The sequence below is a fragment of the Eurosta solidaginis genome, chromosome 4 (assembly GCF_040869045.1).
Source record: "Eurosta solidaginis isolate ZX-2024a chromosome 4, ASM4086904v1, whole genome shotgun sequence".
Lineage (NCBI taxonomy): Eukaryota > Metazoa > Arthropoda > Insecta > Diptera > Tephritidae > Eurosta > Eurosta solidaginis.
Window position 1 is genome coordinate 221784170 of NC_090322.1, and position 7153 is coordinate 221791322.

The 7153-nt window shown below is 42.6% G+C and overlaps 1 pseudogene; it reads right to left on the bottom strand.

The window, feature by feature from the left end:
- Positions 1 to 636: 636 nt before the first annotated feature.
- LOC137248782 (dolichol-phosphate mannosyltransferase subunit 1-like) lies at positions 637 to 1439 on the bottom strand (annotated as a pseudogene).
- Positions 1440 to 7153: the final 5714 nt, after the last annotated feature.

Here is a 7153-nt window from a genome sequence, read left to right on the forward strand (position 1 = left end):
TTGGCTAACAAATAACTTTGCGTCGAGTCTTGTAAAGATAGGTATACTTTTTGGGACGTCCTGAATGTGTTCGTATCCAAATGACCCAGCCCAGGCAATTGAAATATATGTACGTATATTTTCAAGGTTCATGTTGTTTAACAAAATCTTGAAGTAATTTCGATATTTGAGGGTGATAGGGAATTTTATATTTACTTATAACTGTAGCAGCTAGACACTTAAGATTCATAAAATTCATTAGAGGTATTGTATTGGCTGGATTGCTTACAAAGTGAATGGACGCTCATTCCGATTTATTTGGTTGATCTAGGTCCCCGCCATGTTCCAATAGCAACGATATAATATCATTAGAATAGTTATATGGTTGCACAGCAACATTTAGTGGCGTTGATTTTGGCCTCATTTTTGGCGTTAACATTCATTCCACAATCGACTAGTAGCTTAATAAATTTTGCATTTGGAAACACAATCGTTAAATTGTTCTCATCATTCAAGTAACCACTCTTTATAACACTCAAGCGAGATACACACAAATGTAACACTGTATCGCAAGTGAAAGGCCTACGCACATTCGCGCGTACTAAATCTCGCACAGAACAAAATACCCATTTTTTCTGTTCATGCGTTGTTGCTGTACTACTTACTACGCATTGCAACTAAATATAATAAATTTTTGGCAAATTGAATAATTTCTGTTCCGCCCAGTTTTGAGGTGCCGTACACGCGATCCACAAATGTTATAGGTACTTCACCAATACTGAAGCCATGTTAACGTGCACGTACTAACATTTCCACTTGAAAGACATAGCCTTTCGAAACACAACTGGCAATACATTTCTCGAGCACGTCCTTTTTATCTAAACGAAATGAACCAGTTAAATCCGACGCATTGGGACGCAGTAGAATTTGCGAAAGGAAGTTAGCTCCGCGAGATATGAGTTTACGTTTGAAGTCCCAACCGAAAACCCCACCATCACCCCTATACCGTGTACCTGAGACTATATCATAGTCCTTTGTAGCTTGAAGCTCAATGAATGCGGGAATGAATCTCGGATGATGGCTCAAATCCGCATCCACTATTATAATAAAATCTCCAGTGGCGTGTTTGATACCGTGGATGTATGCAGTACCAAGACCCAATTTGGATTCGCGCGGTCGCAGCACTATCGTCGGTTCCCCATAGATTTTTTATAGATCCTTAGCTACATCTAAAGTTCCATCTGGACTACCATCGTCAATTAATATAACTTCATATTTGTAACCACTTTCCCTGAGGTATTTGACAATTAGCCAAACTATAATTGGCAAATTTTCTTTTTCATTATATGTGGGCAGTAGAATACTATATTTATGACCACTTGTAGGCATTTTATTTTTAAGTTTGTTGCTTATAATTAATAACTTACTGGGGAAAACAAAAGAAAACTGCGAGCTGCTGCGTGTTGTTCGAAGTAGGAAATTTCACATCAGCCTGTGCTGGACAAGGACTATTTTTTGCGTCGCATTGCAACAAAAGAGGCTTCATTAAACATACCACGTAATTGCTGTTGCAGTATGTGTTCCACCAATTTGACACTTTCTAGGCGTGGGTGATCACTGTCGCCGAAACTCCGCATTATGTCGGAAACTTCTGGTAAAAATGTGGCTGGTAAATCATCTCCTACGGCGCCGGCTGCTGGTCCGGCCACTATTGCCATTTTTTTGCCACCGCCATCCACCTGAAAAAGAAAAAAATAAAGAAAATGAGTTAAAAATCTGAAATAACCTAAGAAAATATTTATTTCAGTAAAATTATTGCAAAATATTTTACCACTTACCTTTTTTGTCCAGCAACGCGTAAAACTCCACATGAATTGAAGCAAAAAAAAACGGTAAAATAAATCTTTCGATTCATTTTTTTTTGCTTCATTCTCTATACTGGAATGTTCAAACCAGTATGTATGTATGTATGATACATACAAGAAAACGAGAGACGACAGAGTTGCCATGTTACCCAACTCGACCACCCAATGGTGCGTTTCTTGTTTGCGTCTGTATAAGATTAGAGAAGACAACACAAGGTTACATCACAAGAGCAACCCCCCCCCCCCCCCCCGTAACTAATCAGGCCGAAATAATATGAAGGATAATACAAATCCATTTATTATTTTTTTTCTCTTCTTTCCAACAAATTTTAAATTAAAACTTACTTCACAGCCGTAACTGAGTGGCACAGAAACCCACTTCAGTGGCGAAGACGGCGATGCACGGAGAGCGCTGCGGACGACGCATACCGCTTGGGGCAACTCCAACACCTATACGGGTAAAATTGCATATGCCCATTTAGATGGGCAATCAAGCCGCCAAACGACCGAAGATGCCGTTGGCACACACGACATCGATACCCCCCCTGAGGCGTTGGACCCTGTGCTGGCTGCTGCTCCCACAACACGTTCTCCTGCGCCTGATGGAACTTGGCGTACCAGGCGGTGGTGCTCCCGCGTAGTTTTACCACCAGAGGCGTCTGCAGGGCCCGGAGCACACAGGGCCTAACTTGCCGCAACACCTCCCCACCGCCTGCTGCACCAACTCGTCCGGCGCGTGGCAAATGTAGGAGCCCCTCCGCTGCTCCGGGTATTGTACATCCGCCACCACCTGGATTGGCTCCTCTCCCCCAGCCTCCAAACACACGAGAAGCATTTGCATCCGTTCCATCTAAAAAAAAAAAAAAAAAAAAAAAAAAAAAAACCCATTAGAAAAAACTATTAAAAATCAGTGAGGAACCCGTCATACTTACATTTAAACAGCTTGAAAATCCAAATAACAATGTGGTGAGGGTAATTTATCCACCACAATCCTGCATTCATGTATCCTGGAAAATTCCTGTTACGGGAAAACAACTGGATGGCAACCCGCAATAACCACGGCAGCTTCATTAGTGCTGTCAGACTAAGGGCGGATACCGAATATTAAATGGACAAAATAAGTACCGAAAACCACACAAAACATCACAATCGGGACTGACGCGTCTTTCGTATTTTTGCCAATACGGGCATCTACTGCAGTACCAAGCAGTCATCCATAACAAATGAATTCAAAAAAAAAGAGGAAAGCAAAACAAAAACAAACCTCTCCTTGCACAAAAAATTTAACATTTTTTTTACAAAGACATTTTTTGTTGTCGTTGCTGTTACCCTTTCCGTTTTTTTTTTGGTACTGTTTTCTGGCTGGGGGGCAGGACTTGTTGTTTTTCAACAACAAATATCACAAAAGGTCATTATAAGAGCTCGGTGCAAAAACCATCCGAGTCCCGAAAGTAAAGAATCCCGACACGACAAAATCCCGAAATTGGAAAAAGTCAACTGTTTCTACCGGCCTAGTGTGCTAATGCCCCAGTGACCTAGTTTTTTTTCAAGGGCAAGCAAGTACATGTATGTATATATATATACTCGCACACCACAAATTCACCATACCAGCTGTCAGCTAACCAATAAATACACGACAGGGCTGCATGCAATCTAATAATGATACGTGCAGATAGAACGCGTCGTGAAGACCGCATCGCCAATCTGCATGTAAGCACCGGCAGTTGGTACATTTTCCAATTTAATTACGATGTTCGCTATTCTTCATGAGCTTGCGCACAAAATTAAATACATACCTTCGTCAGCCTCTACGCTTCGTTTTAAACTCGGTTTATTCATACATTTTAACATACGTTTGTTAATACAACGCCACGCGTATCACGAAAACAAGTAATTTTGCGCGGGTGGCTTGGAAACACGTCCGCTCCAGCCTCCCACACACCGCAATCTTGCTGGTTATGTTGAAATATATAAGCTGCTCGAAATCACAGCCCTAACTATTCTGCAAAAACGCTCTCGTCACTCCACGTCATTTGACTAGTCATTTTACGGTGACAGGTTACATTCGTAGTCACATTTGCATGGGCGTGGGTAGGTTTGTGACCAGGTGTTTTGTAGGGTAATAATATAATACACAACTGACGAAATACATGCGCTGCAGCGAAAACGCGCATCACCCAACCAACCTCACGGCCACTCGCCCTGGCACATCCATAAAATGCCACAGTCGCCCTGAGAGCGACACGACACGTTATACGCTGGAACGGAGACCTCGGCCTCTTCGTCCAGCCCAGAAAAACCTCAAAACCTTCGAGTCTGGAACGGAGACCTCTGCCTCTTCGTCCAACCAACAAAAAAAAAACCGCAAATCTGGAATGGAGACCTCGGCCTCTCCATCCGGAACGACAAAAAAAAAAAAACCAAACAATAACAAAAAATGGTGCCCCTCTGGAACGGAGACCTCGGCCTCTTCGTCCAGCCTTACTGGCCATCGACAATACAAATGTTACATTCTGAATTTCTATATTTAAGAATTATGTATAATTCAATGGCAAGAAATATTCACTTCACTGTTCATAACCGCTAATTCTTTCATCTTAGCTCAGGTGGCAGGCTAAGCAAGTCGGAAAGGATTTCCGGCCATTTTGCATCGCAGACGAACTCCTCATTTAGATTAAGTTTAGTGTGTAAGTCTTATAATAATTTTTCTCGTTTCAGCGGAGGTCATTGGCGGAAAACGATGTTGCGTATCGCAAGGGGGGCCGGCATGTTTAGGCAGGATGCCTAACTTTTCCGCATCTGATTGCGACCCCCCCCCAATGCAACTCTGCAAATCGATACTCGATACTCGAATTAATTTATAACCACCCACACCATCACCCTCATGCATGTGCATGCATGTACATGCACGTGTATGTGTGCTTTTAGTCAGCACTCATGCATATGCATGTCGGGGTTGATGTGTGGGTGCCTTTCCCCTCCAAAACGGAGGATTTTGCGGGTCAACGGTTGTAGCTTGCTATACAACCGGCCTCTTGGATTCTAACCGCCAACCAGCACGCATCTGCCGCCAACGATCTCTGCCGTTTTTTTCTACAATACATTCAGGTAATATTGTAACCAGTTTGTTTTACTTCTACCTAATAAAACAGATTATTATAACGAGGAATTCTCGTCTTCATTTTTCTTCTTTACTCCAAAAACCCAACCCGTTCATTGAGATCGACCCGGTGCGCCCACCTACCTCCAGGATTAGACGCACCCCGGCCGAACAGCATCCGTACACAGGCTATCGGATAGCTCCAGGTGTACCGCCCTCGTTGTCATATACTTAAATAAGGCAATCCAGCGTTTTTCTCTCCTGCGACCAATGACCACATGAAACGGTCCACAATAGTCGACTCCACTGTATGTAAAACGGTGTTAAACGGTCCACTGGCAGCTGACCCATTAGTGGTGCGGCCGGCTTTGCTCTATCGTATATGCACTCTGGGCATTTTTTCTTAACGGACTTTAAAACGTTGCGAATTGCCGGGATCCAATATCGCTGACGAATTTCGTTGATTGTTTGACATTCGTTCTGGTGGTGTCGCTTTATGTGATGTTGCGTAACAATTAATTTAGTGACGTAGTGATTCGATGGCAAAATAATCGGACGACGCACAGACACTGGCAAACAATAAGCTGCATCTATTCTTCCATAGATTCGTAGTAAATTATCATCATCCAAATATGGCGTCAATGCGAATAGAGTACTATCTTTAGGTATGACCTTTTTGTTTTGCAGCAATTCGATTTCATGTTGATACACTTCCCTTTGTACTAATTTGCATATCAGATTTTCGGCAGCGATTAACTCGCCAGCTCGTAGTTCGTCTGTAAGCTTGTCTCCTCTGGCGTTGTTAATGAAACGGCGTACCCAGGCAACCACTCTCAATAGTTTAAGAAAATACGAGAAATTAGTGAAATTGATAAACTTCTCACCTGTTCCGCAAAATAGCGAGTGTAGCCTAGTTTGTTCTTCGTTGCTACTTTCGACGGACATAAGCGTAGTTTCTTGAGGCCAGTGTTCCTCATCCTGGTGTAAAAATTCAGGAACGCGAACCCAACGGTTGTTCTGCGGGAACGTATGTATTGACATGACGCGTGTAGCATCGTCTGCTAATTTTAAAGCTGTTGGTACACAGTGCCATTGACTGACTGTTGTTGTTGTCAGAATTTCTGCAATCCTATATTTTACAAATGGCTTATATGATCGTGAGTGGGAACGTATCCACAGAATAATTGTCTGTGAATCCGTCCAAAATGTCGTACTGTTGATTCGATACTCACGAATTTCTTCTATTAACGTTTATAAGCGGCAACCGAGAACTGCTGCTTGCAGTTTCAATCGTGGAACTGTCATTGGATTGATTGGAGCATATACCGACTTGCCGCACAGCAGTGATACCTCTACTGTTTCTTCCAACTCCACGCGTAAGTAAGCGACAGCAGCGTACACACTCGTACTTGCATCAACAAAAATGTGCAATTGAATGTTTTGGCTTTTGGTAGCAATTTCGAATAACAGCGCACGATCAATAATGAGCTGACAGCCTGGAACTTCGACCACCAGCTATTACACTCTGTGGAAAGCTGTGGAGGCAGTTTCTCATCCTACGCTATGTTTTCCTTCCATGATGATTGTAAAATTAATTTTGCTATTATATGTGACAAAAATCCGAATGAATCGTAAATGGACATTACAATGCCCAACAATTCTCTCTTCGTCGGCGGCCGCTGGCCACGCAGAATCTCTTTGGATACTTTTAGGAATTTAAACTCAAATTTGAACGTATCTGTTGCTGGATTCCAAAACTTTCGAGTATTTTATCGGTGGCTGCTTCTTTTTCCATATTGACAACCCTGCGTATTACTTTCACCATTAAGGCTGGGTTGCAACAATTTATGCTTGGCTATGAACTTCCGTAGTCGGAACCCGGCTGCGGCGTTGATTTCAACGGCTTCACGAACGGTTGACACGGCTTCTTTAATATCGTTAAAACTAATGACAAGGTTATCAACGTAAGTTTTGTTCAAGACTGAGTCGACACCTTTTGACATTTGGCAACTAAATTTGGCAGCACTTAAGTTTTTTATATGTTCTGCACAACACGGTGAGCATGCAGCTCCAAAGATCATTGTCGTCATAGCATAAACGCGAACTGGCTGACTTAAGTTGTCACCTCGCCACAAAAAACGTTGAAAGACTTGGTCTCCGATCTGATTCGTATTTGGGAGAAAACTTCCTCGATGTCTCCAGCAACGGC